Here is an 18,576-nt window from a genome sequence, read left to right on the forward strand (position 1 = left end):
CCATAAATACTGCAGTGATCCCAGATGCCTGGAAGCACACCTACGTCCATGAAGATCCTGGGTAGCATATTATCCAACAACTGTCAAAATATCTAGCGACTAATAACATCCTTCACCCTTCTCAGTTTGGTTTGGGGAAAGTGAATCTAAATTCATGGAACCATTGAAAATTGTGGAGGTAAAGCAGAATACGGTCACTCTTGAAAATGGACAAAGCTGGAGCATGAATAGGCTGTCAAGATCCTCTGAACCTGTTCAGAGTCCCTTTAAGTTCCTCGTGCTAATTCACCCTGTAACTTTGTTTTTCAGGAAAGATACTATGAGACTTATTGGTTTGTGGTTACTTCATTCTTCCATAATTCTAACCCCTGTTAAGTTGACTGTAAGATTACTTATCTTTCCCTTCTTCTTTTAGGGGGAAGATGTGTTATAATTACGTTCTTTTACTGTGTGTTCATTTCCCTCCTTTTTTCTATTACTCTTTCCTCCTCTTGGAACCTTCCTACCTTCTTTCCCTTCTCTTCCCCCCTTCTCCTTTCTGCTGTTGGTATTTCCCTACTGTTTGCCGGGAGGCTGCTTTAGAATGTTGGTGAGAGAACCCTTTCTAGGAGAGCAGCTACTGGATGTGTACTGTGGAGGTGGAATAAAGAAGATCTCACCTGTACTGGAGTCTTCATCTTTATTGTAACAGTTTCCATACCAGTCACAGTACAGAATCCATACTTTACAGTATCTGATTGCCTAAACGCTATCCTTGGCACTGGAAGCACAGCGGACCTTGTCCTCCTTGACTTGTCTGCAGCATTCGATGCCTACTCGTGCTCGAGACTGATCAATAGACATGAAGATATCAGAGTCACAGGTAAAGTCATGTCATGGATTGCCAGTTTTCTTTCTAGTAGAAACCAGGCCATTCGGCTCTCACCATTTTCTTCTAAACCATTGGCACTCCCTTACGGAGTTACACAGGGATCATATTTGAGCCATACACTCTTTAATATTTATATGATTTTTCTGGAAGGTCTAAGCAGCAGCTTCGGCTCACGAAGCCCTGTCATATGCAGATGATACCCCTAAGAAGCTCCGCAATTTTTTGTAAGGATGTAGCATCGTCTACTATCGGCCCATAGTAATTTATAACATTTAGATTTATCCCATTTAATCTAGCCTCGACCCACAACCAACGTCCCTCCGAATTTGGCCGAATTCCCACGGAAGACTGCGGAAAAAATATATAGCGACCCTCCTTTTGGCCAACCCGGCTGAAGCAAAAAAAACATGCGAAAAAAACCTAGGAACATACAGCTTGGGGTAGTTGGTTTTTAAGAGTGTCTCCTGAAAAAATACAACCTGAGGGGAGGAGGACACCAGCCACCTTATTAAGGCTCCATATTTAGATTTATTCAGTATCCCATTGACATTGATGGAAACAGTATCACAAATACTCTTCATAGCAACTCATATAAAATTACAGACTGCATACAACAACTATGAACATTTCCCATCCTGAGTTTCTTAAAAGGAAAAAATTATACACTAGTGTCCCTGCTTCTGCTCTTTTATCTGTTTTAATTTCCACCTCAATCCCCACCCCCACCCCACCCTCCGGGGAGGTGCCCCACCACGCTATCCACCTCCACCTCACCCCTGCTAACTTAGAGGGTGCCATGGAACTGCACCCATCATGACCCACCACCCCACCTCTCGGCAATGGATTACTACATGATATAGCTCAAGTTTTTTTGGAACATTATGCTCAGCTGGATTCTACAAATTTTGTGGTAGGCTCAGATCTTATCCGTAAATACTTTGATGAAGTTAATGTTCCGATTTTGTCTGACCCAATGGTAGATCAACTGGAACGTGAAATTATGGTGGTAGAAATTGTGGACACAATCAAATCAGTAGCGGGGGCGAAGGCCTGTGGAACGGATGGGTTTCCAATTGAATTTTGTAAAGTTTTTGTGAACGAGTTTACTCCCTTCTTGGCAAAACTATTTAATGCTGTTAGAATGGGTGGCAATGTTCCTCCGAGTTTTAAGGAGTCCATCATTGTTAGTTTTGTCAAGAAGGGAAAGAATCATAAGGATGTTAACTCTTACAGGCCGATTAGCTTGCTTAACACTGATTTTAAAATTCTTATGAAAATATGGGCCCAACGTTTTACTCCAATTGCGGTTACTAATACACCCGGACCAGGCTGGTTTTGTGGCAGGAAGGACAATGGCCTCAAATACTGGATTTTTAATTCAGGCTCTTGATTATGTCACTAGTAATAAAATTCCAACTTTAGTTACAATGGTCGATGCCGAGAAGGCATTTGACCTGGTCAACTGGAAGGCTCTCTTTTTTGGAATGCAAAGATTTGGCTTCCCGGCCCGGGTGATTGAAATGTTGAAAAATATTTACCAAGGTGCCCAAGCTCGAGTGGTGATTAACGCTAATACGGTAGGGGTAATTGATATAAATCGAGGCACCAGGCAAGGTTGTCCATTGTCCCCTATTTTGTTTACTTTTTTTATTGAGCCGCTCGCACTAAGAATTCGTGGCAATCCCGAAATTAAACCACCAATAGAAGGAATGGCGAAAATAAAATTATTCGCTGATGATATAATTTTGTATCTGCAACCAGATAAATTGAATCTTGATATAGCCCTGTCCGAATTTAGTAAATATGAAATGATAGGCGGATATAAAATTAATCAAAATAAAACCGAGGTTCTTGCCTTGAACGTGGACCATAATTTTCTACCATCTAATTTAAAATCACAAGCTCTAAAAATAGAACCTATTAGATATTTAGGTATTTATGTCTCTAGTCAATTTGAGCAACTATTTAATCTAAATTATTTAGCAATGCGAGATAAAATTAAGGGCTTGCTGGAGAGATGGATTTTTTTACCATTGACCTTGATTGGTCGTGTAGCACTTATTAAAATGTCGATTCTTCCTTTATTGGTTTTTCTTTTTATTAATGTACCGCTAAAAATCAATTCCCATTTTTTTTAAAGATATTGAGTCCATGATCAGAGTATTTGTATGGAATCGAAAAGCACCTAGGGTCAGGCTACCTATATTGCAGTTAGAAACAACCCAAGGGGGGCTGGCGTTACCAGATATTCGCACTTATTATTTGGCGGCGGTCCTCGATCTTTCAGCACGATCCTAATGGGTGGCCGGATAGTTTTTTTTATGACAGAATGATTCAGGAGTCGGGCTCGCAAGTTTCCATTTTTTTAAAAACAGCTAAACTACCCAAAAAGACCCGTTATAAGACTATTCGGGATTTTTCGGATAGACTGCAGTCCTTCTTTAAACAAGCTGGGTTTGGTGGATTTTATTATCTCAGTTTGGAGGAATCTAAGGCTCTAGGGCTCCAAATCCATTCCACTAAATGTAAAAGATGGAATGACTGTGGTCTAGGTGAACTGGGCTCCTTTTTTGCCGCAGGGAAACTTATTACTTGGCAGGAGGTCTTAGAGAGATCCGATAATCGTTTAGCAACCGTTTTTTTGGAATATCTACAGATATTGAACTTTATAAATAAATATAATATGTCAACATGTGGGACATTATCTGCACTGATTAACGCCGTATATAAAACTAAATTAAAAGGTGTGGGTAACTGGTATACTCTACTAAGAAAGGGCAAAGAGTCTCCTCTGGTCGAAGAAATTCTCAGTAAAATAACTCGTGAAACTAATTGCTCCTTCACGAGACAGGAGTGGGAACAAATCGCTCAGTTAGGAAGTAAGGCTCTTAGAGCAACCAATTTGAAAAGGGTGTCTTTTTTATCTCGCTGGCTGGCTTATTACACTCCGAAGGTTCTTAATAGACGCTTTTCGGAAGTGGATAATAAATGTTTTCGTTGCAAGCTTCAAAATGGGGGAGATTGGCTTCATATATTTTATACATGCCCGAAGCTTGAACTTTTTGGTGTGAGATTTTTGCAGCAATGAGCTTAGCAATTAGAAAAGAGCTCGAACCTGAAACTGAGGTGGCACTTTTTGGCTTGATGAGAAAAAGAATGCACTTGTCCAACGCCGAAGAGTCTTACGTGGCGATTTGCTTGTCAGTAGCCCGCTCCTTAATTCTCCAAAATTGGAGATCTGAGGATATACCATCATACTCGAAATGGGTGAATAAAATGCAAAGGATAAAAAGCTATGAAAAGGCCTATGCCAAAAGAGTTGGGGCAATAAAAAGGTTTACCAAAACTTGGAAATTATGGGAAAAAGATTTATCTATCTATGTCACATAGCACTTTAGTATTTGGGTTTTTATTATTGTTTTTAATTAGATACATTTTTAACATAGATATTTTTAGCACTTTAAAAATCTGTTAGCACTTTATTGAATTAGTGATTGTAGTAAGCACTAAGCACTTTTATTCTTTTGTCAGGCCTGAGGCCATGTGAAGTTGAGACTGCAGCGTTCTAGGTGGATTTCTTATAAAGCATATTGATTATGTATATAGGAATTAATGTTCTTGCTTATTTTGCACATTTTGCACTATTTGCACAACTGAAATTATATGTATAGATAATTAATGCCCTATGTATTGGGAGGCCAGGTTGAATAAGGTAATTATCATAGGATTCTGGTTAGCCTGCTTATTTTTTGCACATTTTGCACTATCTGCATTAATGAAATTATGGATATGTATATCTTTGTCTAAAGTTTGTTGTTTTACAATTATTTTGATCTACTGTTCATGGACTTTGTTTATTCTGTATACTGTGTACTGGCTTTGTTGTTTTCCTGCTCTGCTCAATAAAAAAAACATGTTTTTAAAGGAAAAAAAAGAGCCTTCAGAAAGGAATCCCCTGCTCTCCATCTAGACCGCTCAGCCCTACCATGCCTGGACTCCCATGGCTGCCATGATGCTGTCTCAGCTGTAGAGGTGGCAGCTCTTTTGTAGCTCTTGGATACACATTATGGAACGGGCTTCATTTTAGACTCCGCATCATTTCAAATCGTCTTCTCTTTCTGAAAAAAATGAAAACTCGCCTTTTTACTGCATGATAATCTTCCTGCCTGAGTATTTCATCTTTGAGGTCGGGTCTCCAGCGCCTAGAAGCCCTATTTCACGGGTATTAGTAGCACTTTATATGCATTTACTGTAGTATGTAAAGGGGCCACTCTTTAGCTTTATTCAAGTCTTGATCAGCAGTAGAAGTAGTTTGAAAGGCGGCGTTGTGGTCCCTCAATGGGAGCCTGCTGCCCCCAGGGCTTTCCTTTCAGCTTTCCACATAGTGCACACACTACTTATAGCCCCAAGTGGAGGGTATTCCTGTGCTCCATTACAGCACTCATAAAGCGCTGTCCCTTTGAGGAATATGGGGTCGTATTTTGTTCACTTGCATAGCTATTCCCCAGAAATGCCAGTTTCCATTTCTGCTTAAGATTTCAGGATTGTTCAGAGTTTGCCAAGATGGCACGGGCCTTAATTTGATGTTTGGATCAATAATGTCTCGCCACTGCTTGGCTTTATTTGTGCCAGTGCCCTGGGAGCTGATATCACAATTAGGAGTAAATAAAATCACTGGATGCATTACTCACATCATAAATGCGAACCATTTGCAAACTCACCTCTAAAAAAACACACTGTGCGGAACCGTCTGAGGGCGAAGGGTTGGGTCTGAGAAGGCAGCCTGTTTCCACCACATTTATTTTGGTTCCTCGTCTCTTTTCAAGGACCACACCTTGAATCTGAATCCCGCACTTCAGCCCTTTGGTCCAAGCAGTAGCTCTCATGGGCCAGCTCACGGCAAGCTTTCCGCACCGGCCTTTAATTCACCTGGAACAAACTGCGAAGAGATATTTTGGTAAACATACAGGGGCATATTCTCAAGCCCCTATCGCCACGGGAACGTCACTTTTTTACTGACGCTCCCGTGGCGATAGTGGCAGCGCCTAATTCTCAAGGCAGCGTTAACCCACTTAACGTGGCTTTAAGCCAGGTCAAGTCTTGAGAATAAGGCCCCTTTCACGCTAAATTTAGCGTGAAAGGGGCGTGCAGTGGGTGTTGCAGTGCGCACTCCACTGCAACACCCATTGTGATCGACGCTACCACCTATTATCAAGAGCAGCGATAATAGCTGTCAGCGCCAAACTTAAGACCAGAAAAATCCATGCCTTGAGCTGTACATGAACAAACCTTTTAAAAAATGCCATTTTGTAACTTTGATGTGTATTTTAGGATTGTTTATGTGCAGGAAGGGGCACCTTCCTGTACGTAAACAACCCTCCCCTGCTCACACACACCCTTGCACTCTGGTGCAAGGATGTCTGCGTTAGTGCTAAGTCAGGAATCATAGCACCATCGCAGGGGGAAACGCCAGGCTGCACCACATTCTTGAGAATAGGGTGCAGCCTTGCGTTTCCGAAGTGGCAGTGAGAGGCGTAAGGAAGCGTTTTGGGTTTGGGGGCAATGACCAGTGGGGGTTCAGTTGTCTTCTGCAGCAGCTATCGTTCTAATTCCAAAATGAAAACAAGACTGAAACATGGAATAGCTTACATGGGTCACATGCCCCTCCTAATGTTCGAGAAGGCCGACACTACGGTTCCCTTCTTGGGTGTTGCTTCCACTTTAGATACAGAATGTAATTATGAAGAATGCATAACTTTGAAAGCATGCTTTTCAAGTGTGTGTGCATGGTCGGTGTACTTGTGTGTGCGCAAGATCACCCATATATTAGGATTACGCAAACAGTGATCTCATGACATCCTTTTGAGTCTAGAACCACACGGTCGGCTCGGTTTTGTGCAGCACCAAATGTATTAAAGATGTGGGGGCATATTTACCATGTCTGGCGCATCTCTGCAAATCAGCATGGATGCGCCAGAACACTTGCGACAGGCAAAACCACCCGTGCGCCACCACTGATGCGCTACATTTACAATGCGGCGTGCCGTGGCGCATGGATGGGCAGATGCGTGTCGCATCCCCCGTCGTAAAGGCTGCGCATTGCTGGAGTCTCGTCGCAAGCGCGACGCAGCTCCAGCAAGGCTCGGGGGCGCCCTATGCCTAACATGCTGCGTCACTCCTTGCACCTGCTTTAAACAGGCGCAGGGTTTTGACACAGCATGGCCGTAAAAGTGACTCAGTGAAATCTTGTAGATTTCACTGCGTCACGTTTACGAGGCGTACCTGCGAGGGAACGCCCACATGAAACCTGACGCAGGTTTCATGTGGCGCAGGACTTTACAAAGTGACACATCTCCCTAGATGCGTCACGTTGTAAATAGGGCGCAACGTGGCACAAGGTTTATGCCGCCGGTGCGTCACAGAAGTGACGAAACGGCAGCGCAAATGAGACGCAAGGGGCTTCTAAATCTGCCCCGTGGTGCATCCATAGACAAGCGCTTCTCTGACTTCTTTTTGTAGGAATTCGAACAAACATTACTTGAACATGCGCTAATTAGAGGCAGTAAGCGGATATGATGGATAAATTGTTGTCCATTAAAGGTACACCATGAATGAGGGACGCACATTTTATTGGAATCCAGGGAATAAAGTAAATGGTCTAGAAGGAGGTGCGTTTCTGGTTGGCCCTGGAGGAAGCTGAAAAAGACACCTTCCCAGAGAGGGGGAATGGGGCAAACCCAGTTAAAGAATTCAACACAGCATTGGAACACAGCATGCTCCGCAGTAGAATCTGACATACAATTTAAGACATTGTTAGAGTTTGCAATGGACAGAAAAAACGGAGAGATCGAGTGGACGCAGCTTCTTCTTATATCTCTCAATGTAAACATTTTCAATTAGATTTAAAGGTGTTCCGAAGGCCCTGTGCATCTATACAGCAATGCACTATAATCTTATTGTAAGAAAGCCAGCTCTGTGGAAAGTGAGTCCTTTGTGGGTTAAATCAACTTATGTTCTTGCCGCAGAAGTGACGGAGAAGCAACTTGAACCATAGGCCTCAGATTGGTCACAAACACCATCATTTATTGTTGAGCTTTTCAAGTCTCCTGCACTGATTGTACAAACATAAGAGAGATCTGTGCTCCAGAATACTGCTGACCTTTTGTAAACTACCAATGACAAACACAAAACTCTAAGAAATATGTAAAACCTACCTTGGCTTTCTGCTCGAATCCTCGTTTCATTTCCATATAAAACGGATTTATTCCAAATGAAAGGCAAGAGAGGTGTTAGATTGTGGCAATTTTAATAGCATTCAAACAAAGTAAACTAATTTGCCCAGTGGAATAGGCTAAAGCTTTATTAGAGAATCCGATTGAAATGTGCTGCATGTGCCGGCCCCGGATTACAGAAGCTAAAATATTTCAATGTATTCCATATCCCCTGGTCTGGTTCCAGTAACGCAATTTCCGCAAGCATTAACTTTAAACTCACTGGTTTATGGAGGTGGGAACCTTTGCATTTTCATGACTCTGTGTTATTATCTGGCCTTTTTTCAAGGGGCATGCGTTGTCAAAGTTCATCGCTGCAGAGGCAATGATGGCCGGCTCACACCTGCGGAGCTCCATAAACCTATAAGCATGAAGTCTCAAAGCACGCAACGCTCAGTCTGAAGACCTGGGGCCTGATTAAGATCTCGGTGGACGGGTTACTCCCTCACAACGGTGATGGAAGCAACGCTCAGTCTGAAGACCTGGGGCCTGATTAAGATCTCGGTGGACGGGTTACTCCCTCACAACGGTGATGTAATGGGATTTATATTTGGGCGGATGGGACGGAGTAACCCATTGGCCGAGACGTAAATCAGGCCCAAGGAAGGGCTTGATATGCTTTAAGTGGTCATGGTCATAGGGAAGGGCTAAACCAGATGTTTGCTGCAGGTCTTGAGTCGTAGTCAAATGCTGTTCTGCAACCACTCGCCCCGAAAGTGCATTATGTTAGCCTCATTTCTCTTGCCCGACCATTCTTCGTGAAGTTCCTTGGTTGGACCTAGAGTTCAGTTTAGCCAATTATGGCACAGTATTTTCGATAACTTTCTCTTACCTTATTCGGTTTGAGGAGAACCGAGAGAGAATAGCCTTTGTTTCAATATCACAACGGACAATTACGTAGTGGTGCAAGCATTCTTACCTTCATGAAGCGGGCCGACTACATCGGGCAGTTTCGAGGCGAATACACATTTTAGCAACTTATAAAAGTGGGCGATAATTCATAGCGGGAACACATTCCTATAACGTGTCTGACACATAAATGTAAATTCATTCTTGGACCAGTCATCCTCAGGTAAAACGACCTTCATGATTTCGTCTTTTATGACTGCAACAAACATGTACAATGTAAGTGTCTCATGTGGTATAAGGAAGATGTGGTGAAACTTGATCTTTGTAGGAGAGTGAATATTATTGTTATATGTTATGTTAAAAGAACTTAATATAGAGCGAACGACTCACTCCTGAAGGAGTACCTCATCTCTTTCCCTGAATGAAGACAGGACAACTAATTAAAATAGCCATATCTTCAAAAGTTTTTTACATCTGCCAAAGTCAGTACAAGATCGAATGTAGAAAGGAAGTTTATTCCAATGATGGGGACTAGGTACATGAAAGGCCGGCTGCCATATCTTGAGGTACGGATACAGCTTTGCATTGTGGATACGCACATATCATAGATTTCCCCTTCGCATCTGATGCTTTAGTGAGGAGAACAATGCTAAGATGATTGTTCTGTGTGTTTGCCTTTGAAAGGACTTGTCTCTTCTTCTGCCTCACATATGTATGAGGCACCAGAGGGTTGGTGCTTGGTTCTTCTGTTTAGTCTTTATAAAGGGCCTTTAACTTCTGTTGACTCTTTATTTTGATTTCATGCACATTTTAACCCGGGAGATGCCTACATTTATGTTTCTGGCATCCACAGTTTATTGTGTTGCCCGTCTTTCCTCCTATCTCTCTGTCATTTCATTTCACTACTTAAATGTCTCCGCCTGCGCCCCTTTAAAACTGAAATACACACTTTCCCGAATCTGAATTATTTCTTCCTCATTCTTCTGTTTTACACTTTTTCTCATTATTCCTCTACTTCATCCAATCGCTTTTAACTCTGCCTTTTCATTTAAAAAACAAATGCATTTAAAGTTTTGCACGTGTTGATCTAGGTTGTATAATACTAGGGCAATGTGGCCCTTTCTCCCTTTTTGATGATAAACTTCTTATTCACTCGTTAGAGTTAGCTGCTCTTCCTGGTTTGTAGGTCTTGTCCGATACTGTACTTCTTCTCTGTATTTTTTCTTTCTTGGTTTTATTTACTCAGTGCGCATTATGCCATTCCTTTCACGTCTGCTCTGACCACCAGTTTCCAATTCATTTCAATGTCATTACTTCCTTATTAGTTTGAAGTACGCAACGCCTCTTGCATCGAAGTGTCTGCCTGGTTTAATTAGTCTGTATCAACTGGCTTGTTTGTAGGTTCTCTTCTGGCTTTAATAGTCTCCTTGAGCTGAGTTCTTTTGCACCCTCTAGGTTTAGGCCCTTTTAATGGCTTGGTTCAAGGGTTTTAACCTCCCATGCCTATGTTAAAAGTCTCAAAGGTCGTCTGCTTCTGCTGGCTTTTCCACCTTTAACAAATGTTTTTTTTTTCCTTTCTGCTTCTCTTCTCTCTTTTGTTCCTTAGTTTCGTGTCATAACATTAAATTGTTTTTTGGGTCGAGTCTAGGCAGCGCATGCGCTGCTCTGCGAGGCATGCTGTATTGGACTATGGACTTGAAGCCCCGCCTACTCTCCGACCATATTTGTCATTGCCATGTGTCCTTATAGTCCTTCATAGATGCTGGCTTCAGATTAGTTAATAGGCTTGTTAGTCCCTCCTCACTACCGTCTTGTCTTCATTTGTAACCTCCCATGAGGACTGGCCCTTTTACTTCTGCCGTTACATGGAACGTCTTATTTGGTCTGTAAGCACTATTTTCTTTAATTAGTTTCCCCTACTGCAGGCACGGCATGCTTTACTGGAACATTCAGCGCGCTGTGCGCTCATTCACAGGGCACTTTTACAAAAAAAAACATTTGTTTGTCAACTTGACAAACAAGGGTAAGTTACTTACCTGTAATCCTAGTTCTCTTCCAGGGGTATCCTCATCAAAGTCATAAGCACTGAATATTCCCGCCCATGTGCGGGGACCCCGGAAATAATAAAATTATATATGTAAAAAACATACATATATACAGCTCTGTATATGTATAAACATATATCATTTTTTCCAAGCAAATGCAGCTCCCATAAAAGGCTAGGCAATGTAAATATACACATCCAATAACACACATATATATATATATATAAAGGTATAACAATACACCTAAATCTCTTTTTTTTTTTTTTTTTTAATGAGGTAAACACTCATGAGAAAGCAAAAAATAAAGAGAACAAACTGTGGAAAAACACAGATGTACAACACATTGCCAGCCTGCAGGCTGCATTGCAATACAATACCATAGAGACTAAAAAGCCCTGTACAGGTAAAAACTGGCACCGTGCCTTTAAGGCAGCCCTGACTTCCATATCCCATCATGCCTCAGGGGTGACAGTTAGGTCAGTTGTTCTTTGCGGGACCGTAGTCCTAAACACAAAGATATATCCTTTCCATAATGAATAATACACCTCTTCTCATTTGCCTGGGGAGGTGGGTGGGTTGCTTATGACTTTGATGAGGATACCCCTGGAAGAGAACTAGGATTACAGGTAAGTAACTTACCCTTCTCTTCCAGGGGATCCTCATCAATAGTCATAAGCACTGAATAGAGTAGCAAGCTCCCCTTCCACCAGCAGGCAAATGAAACTAAGGTTGTATCACCCATGGAGAAAAAGAATCATGAAAATGATTATGTTTGGAACAGATTCCTCAAGGAGGCTTGTCCTACTTGAGTGTCTGCTCTGGTGTCCGAATCCAGACAATAATGCCTGGTAAAAGTGTGGACAGATCTCCAAGTGGCTGCCTTGCAGATCTCGGAGAGTGGGACATTATTGAGAAAAGCCGCGGTAGCCGCTTTTCCTCTTGTCGAATGCGCTTTAGGGCGCGCCCCCAATGGTTTCTGAGCCAGTTGGTAGGCCAAAGTAATACTAGAAACAATCCACCTAGCAATGGAACGTTTGGATGCAGCAAAGCCCATACGGACAATCCCATAGTTCACAAACAATTGGTCAGATTTCCTGATATTCTTAGTCCTATCTAGGTAGAATTTTAGGACCCTTCTGACATCTAGAGAATGCAACGCCCTCTCTGCCGGAGAGGAGGGGTTGGGAAAAAAGGTTGGTAAGGAGATGGCTTGGTTTACATGAAACTCCGATACCACCTTGGGTAGGAACGAAGGGTGAGTTCTCATCACCACCCTATTTAGATGAAAAACAGTGTAGGGTTCTTTAGAACAGAGGGCCTGTATCTCACTGACCCTCCGTGCTGAAGTGATGGCTATTAAAAATGCTGTCTTCCATGTGAGGTGCTGTAGGGTAGCCTTATGAATAGGCTCAAAAGGCGAACCCATGAGCTTCGACAGAACCAAGTTTAGCTCCCAGGAAGGAGAGGGAGGTCTAACAGGGGGATAGACTTTCTTGAGCCCTTGCAAGAAATCCTTCACTACCTGCACTTTAAAAAATGACTGCTGTGAAGGCGAACGCCTGTATGCTGTTATGGCTGCTAGGTGAACCTTTATGGATGAAAATTTCAACCCTGCCCTTGCTAAATGTAGAAGATAGGGCAAAATTACATCCTCCTGGCATTTAGTGGGATCATAATGATGCTGAGCACACCATATATAAAATCTTTTCCACTTACAGAAGTAGGAGTGTCTTGTCGAAGGCCTCCTGGCTTCCTTCAGTATGGACATACACTCTTGAGGGAGGTTCAGATGGCCATACTGGAGGACTTCAGGAGCCATGCTGTTAAGCTCAGCGAGGGAAGGCTGGGATGGTAAATCTTCCCCTGCATCTTGGATAACAAGTCCGGCCTGCACGGCAGCCGCTTGTGGGGGCGGATCGACATGTGTAGGAGATCCGTGTACCACCACTGCCTCGGCCAGTCCGGTGCTATGAGTATCATCTTGGCAGATGAATTCTGTAGCTTGGTCACCACCATGGGAATTAGTGGGAGAGGCGGAAAAGCGTACACAAATGTCATTGACCAATTGATCAAAAGGGCATTCCCTAGGGATCCTGGTCGATGGTATCTTGAGGCGAAGCCTCGGCATTTTGTGTTTTGCTCGTCCGCGAAGAGGTCCACTTGCGGGCGCCCCCATTCCCCGAAGATGTCTTCTAACACTTCGTCGTTGATTACCCAGTCCTCTGGCTCTTGAAAATGCCGACTGAGCAAGTCTGCTTGCACGTTGAGTTCTCCTGGTAGGTGCACCGCTTTCAATGAGATGTTCCTTGCTAGGATCCAGTGCCACAGGGACTGAGCTTCCAGCGAGAGCGTTCTGGATCGAGTACCCCCCTGCTTGTTCAGGTAGTACATTGTGGTGGTATTGTCCGTCTGTACTAGAATGGTACTCGTCGTTATCGCAAGTAGGAACGCTTTGAGGGCTAGGTGGACCGCCCTGAGCTCCAGCATGTTGATGTGGTACAACTGCTCGCTGCTGGACCACCGTCCTTGAGTTTGCAGAGTCCCAAAATGCGCACCCCATCCCTGAAGGGATGCGTCGGTGATTAAGGTCTGAGTTGGGGGCTCTTGATGGAAGGGAATCCCCACTTGCAGATTCCTTGGCTTCAGCCACCACTTGATTGACTGTTTGGCTGCAGAGGAGAGGCAAACCTTTTCTTCCCACAGGGAGTTCCTTTGATCCCATTTGTCCTCGAGATCTTGCTGGAGAGGACGCATCCTTAGCCTGGCATTGGGCACTAGGAAGATGCAGGATGCCATGGCCCCTAGCAGAGATGAGATTTGCCTTGCCGACGACAGATTGCTGGTCATAATCTGTCTGCCTTTTAGCATAATGGATGACTGTCTTTCCTCCGAAGGAAACACTTTTCCTACTACGGAGTCTATAGTTGCACCCAGGTAGTGGATCCTCTGCGTTGGTGAAAAATTGGACTTTTTGACATTCACTCTGAGACCCAACCTGCGACATAAGTTCAGGCATAGCGACAGCTGTGTCCGCACATTCTGTGGTGATGAGCCCTTTATTAGCCAGTCGTCTAGGTAGGGATAGACGAAGACTCCTGCGCGCCTCAGAGCAGCCGCTACTACTGCCACGCATTTTGTGAATACTCGAGGAGCTGACTTCAGGCCAAATGGGAGGACTTTGAACTGATAGTGAGCGTTGCCTACCACAAACCTGAGAAATTTTCGATGATTCCTTAGGATGGGAATATGGAAATATGCATCCTGAAGGTCCAGTGAACACATCCAATCGCCCATCCGGAGAAGAGGATATATTTGGTGGAGCGCCAGCATGCGAAATTTTTCCTTTCTTATGTGCTTGTTCAGTATCCGTAGGTCTAAAATGGGTCTGAACTCCGCCTTCACACTCCTCTTTTGGATGAGAAAATATCTGGAGTAAACTCCCTTTCCTCTCTGGTTTATGGGCACTTTCTCTATTGCAGATTTGAGTAGTAGCGTCGCTACCTCTTCTCTGAGCTGCTTTAGATGCTGGGATGACTTGACAGGAGGAATCGATGGGGGGTGACTTCTGAAACGAAGCGAGTACCCATGACGCAGTATATTGAGTACCCACTTGTCCTTTGTGATTGTCTGCCACTCTGGAAGATGATGCGCAACACTTCCTCCCACCGGAGCGGTGGACAGCATCGGAGGAAGCGGTTTCTCATTGCTTCCCCGGTGCTTTGTTTCCAGCATTAGACTGCCTGTTGTTACCTCGTCCCCTGGATGGCTTGCGGGACTGGTATTGCTGTTTCTTTTGACCTTGCTGGTCCTGGTTCTTTTGCCAATGAGGGGTTTGAACCCTCTGTTGGTAATTGCGCCTGTCATTTCCCTTGCGGCGTCGAAACTCTTTCCTCTTTTCAAGCCCGACTGCTTTCATGGTCTCCAGCTCTGCTTTCATACGGGCCATTTCCTCGTCTGCATGGGACCCAAAAAGAGAACTACCGGAGAAAGGCAGATTTAAAATTCTTGCCTGCGCTTCCGGTTTCAAGGCCGTCAATCTAAGCCAGGATGTTCTTCTGGCTGTGACTCCATGTGCATATTCATGCGCTGCCAGTGTTGCCCCATCCGCCGCTGCACTTATGATCTGGTTAGAAACCAGACTCCCCTCATGCAAAATCTCTTCAAAGTCCCGTCTGTCCTCTGATGGAACTTTTTCAATGAACCTCTGAAGAGAGTCCCATAGTGACCTATCATAGCGCCCCAGAAGCGCCGAGGCACTTGCCACCTTCAAGCTTGAGGATGCTGAGCCGCAAACTTTCCTCCCCCAGGAGTCTTGCGTTTTACTGTCCTTATCTGGTGGCACCGTTGAAGATCCAGCTACTGCATGCGTCTTTCTGGCAGCGGCGGTGATGACAGAGTCCGGTGGAGGATCTGTTTTAAGGAATAGCGGATCCTCCGGAGCTGGACGGTACTTTTTTAGAATTCTCGCCGGCGCCGTTTTGGTGGTTGCTGGCGTGAGAAAGATATCCATTACCGGTTGTAGCAAACCGGGGACTAATGGCAATAACGGGCGTGTCACTGTGCGTTCATGAAGAGTTTCAAAAATTATGGATGCGGTGGTCTCCTGAACCGGCATAGGGATATTTAATTTTGTAGCTCCTCTACACAACACTTCTTGAAATGTAGAAATATCATCTACCGGAGATACCCGAGAGGGTGGCGTCTCCGAGAGTGTCGGTGAATAATCCCTTTTGGATGATCTGGAAGAAGGGGAGGTAGAAGGGGTCCTACGGCGCCTTCTCTCTGATCTGGTCGACTCTCTTCTGAGGGAGGCAGACCTGGATCGCCTTCTTGGTGCTCGAGAGTGACTTCGGGATTCTCTTTCTCGAGATCTTGGTCTGATCGGTGTCGCTGGGAATACCACGCCCCTTATTCTTGTTAGCGATGCCTTTATTGCGTCTGGCACAGCAGGGTTCTGAGGCATCTCCCTTACGGGACTCTGAGGTACAGCATTGTCCTCCTCCTGCGAACTTTCTCTTGCAGGTACTGGAGATTGATGCACAAGCTCTGGTGATTCTGATCTTGAACCTGAGCCCTCTGATCCTGAAGGCGAGATAGATATGAGACGCGGTGACTCAGGAGTCGTATATATCAGTCTATGAGGAGATTTTCGCCTTGAGACTGGTCGAATCGTGAGGCGAATATGCGACACCTCCTGCGTACCCTCAACAGAGGGCTGCCTCGACGGTGATAGGCCTATCACCGGAGATCTTTGACTCGAATCTTCGAGGCTCCGAGCTTCTTGTCTCGACGTCGAGATTATCTTCGACGGAGGCTTCATGTACCTCACCAAAGCTTTGGAGACCTGTGAGGACGGAGGCACCTGCCTCGACGTCGACTCCGACGGAGGCACCTGCCTCGACGTCGACTCCGACGGAGGCACCTGCCTCGACGTCGACTCCGACGGAGGCCTCTGCCTCGACGTCGACTCCGACGGAGGCCTCTGCCTCGACGTCGACTCCGACGGAGGCTCCTGCCTCGACGTCGGCCCTGACGGAGGCGTCTGCCCCGACGTCACTCCTGACGGAGACTTTTGTCTCGACGTCGAATGCTCCGACGACGTCGAAAGCCTCTTCGCCGTCGAACGATGTTTCCTCGACGGCGATCTTGATCTTGACGGCGATCTTGGTCTCGACGTCGACTGTGGAGATCGCCTACGTACTTCTCGCGACGTCGAATGATGTCTCGCCGACCTCGACGTCGAACGATGTCTTTCTTTCGACGACGAACGATATCTCTGTGCAGACGTCGATCGATCTTCTCTTGACGTCGACAGATGCTTTTTCGACGTTGAACTGTGGCGCCGAGACCTCGACGCCGAGCTTTTAGATGCCGTCGACGTCGAACGCATCCGCTTCGACGCTGAATCTAAAGTCGACGACGATTTTCTCTTTGCAGCATGACTTCCCCTTGACTCCTCACCTCTCCGCGACGATCCCGCCGCTGGAGTCTTCGACGCCGAGCCCGACGTCGATGGGGAGCAAACAGGGACCAACTGCCTCGACGTCGACCGTTCTGCTAGGCCATACAGCCTAATCCTCTCCCTCTCCTTTAAAGTCCTTTTGGAAAGGTCTTCACAATGACGACATGTTGCTGGAGAGTGAGAGTCCGGCAGACAGATGATACACACCTCATGTGTGTCTGACGCAGCCTTCTTTTTTCCACAAGATGGGCATGGAACAAATAAAGAAGGCATTTTTCTGACAAAACGGCTGAAAAATCAGTCAGAAAAACACAGGATACTGACTTCCTCACAGAAGTTGTAAGAAGAAGTCCAAAAAAATCTTAAAGTTGTAATAATTCTTGACTAAAGAGTCAAAAAAGAAGAGAGCTGAATTCCAGGGTCCTGACTGAAGGAGCCGGAAAGAACAACTGACCTAACTGTCACCCCTGAGGCATGATGGGATATGGAAGTCAGGGCTGCCTTAAAGGCACGGTGCCAGTTTTTACCTGTACAGGGCTTTTTAGTCTCTATGGTATTGTATTGCAATGCAGCCTGCAGGCTGGCAATGTGTTGTACATCTGTGTTTTTCCACAGTTTGTTCTCTTTATTTTTTGCTTTCTCATGAGTGTTTACCTCATTAAAAAAAAAAAAAAAAAAAGAGATTTAGGTGTATTGTTATACCTTTATATATATATATATATGTGTGTTATTGGATGTGTATATTTACATTGCCTAGCCTTTTATGGGAGCTGCATTTGCTTGGAAAAAATGATATATGTTTATACATATACAGAGCTGTATATATGTATGTTTTTTACATATATAATTTTATTATTTCCGGGGTCCCCGCACATGGGCGGGAATATTCAGTGCTTATGACTATTGATGAGGATCCCCTGGAAGAGAAATGCCTTTTCTGGTAAAAGCGCCCCATACCCCGCTTCACTTTAATAGCGGCCGCAACCTTTCTTTAGACACTGCTCGTCTAAAGAAAGGGGCGTGGCCACTATTAACGAGAAAGAGTAGCATGGGGCGTTTGCAGACAACAAGCATTTGGAATGCAATAGGTCTCGCACTTTAGAAACTTTGACCTATTGCATTGTAAATGACAAAGCCTTATATTATTGCAGGTTCTTTAAACACACACATAAAAGTCATTGTCATTTACAATGCCAATAGCGCAGACCTATGCATTGCAAATGTTTGTTCTAATACTTGCACAGTTACATTTTTGTACTAGTGATTTGGATAAACACACTTCTTAAATATAAATTAATAGATATATTTAAAAAGTAATGAATCAATGGTGCAGGTTCCTAGCATAGGTAGTGGACAAAAAAAGTGGCTAGCACAAAAGACCATGGGTAGTCATAGAGAAACGAAAGTGCGGCAAACACAATGGTACATCTGAAGACTACACAAGGCTCTCACTTGTGCCAAGGATAGATTGGATGAGCAGCCCTTACTGAGGGGCAGGCTACATTAACAATATAAGCATCCTATTAACAGCAATGGTACCTGGAGCAATGGTTCTCGATGTCTCTACGCGGCTCCTCA

This window comes from Triturus cristatus, chromosome 9, assembly GCF_964204655.1.
Source record: "Triturus cristatus chromosome 9, aTriCri1.1, whole genome shotgun sequence".
Lineage (NCBI taxonomy): Eukaryota > Metazoa > Chordata > Amphibia > Caudata > Salamandridae > Triturus > Triturus cristatus.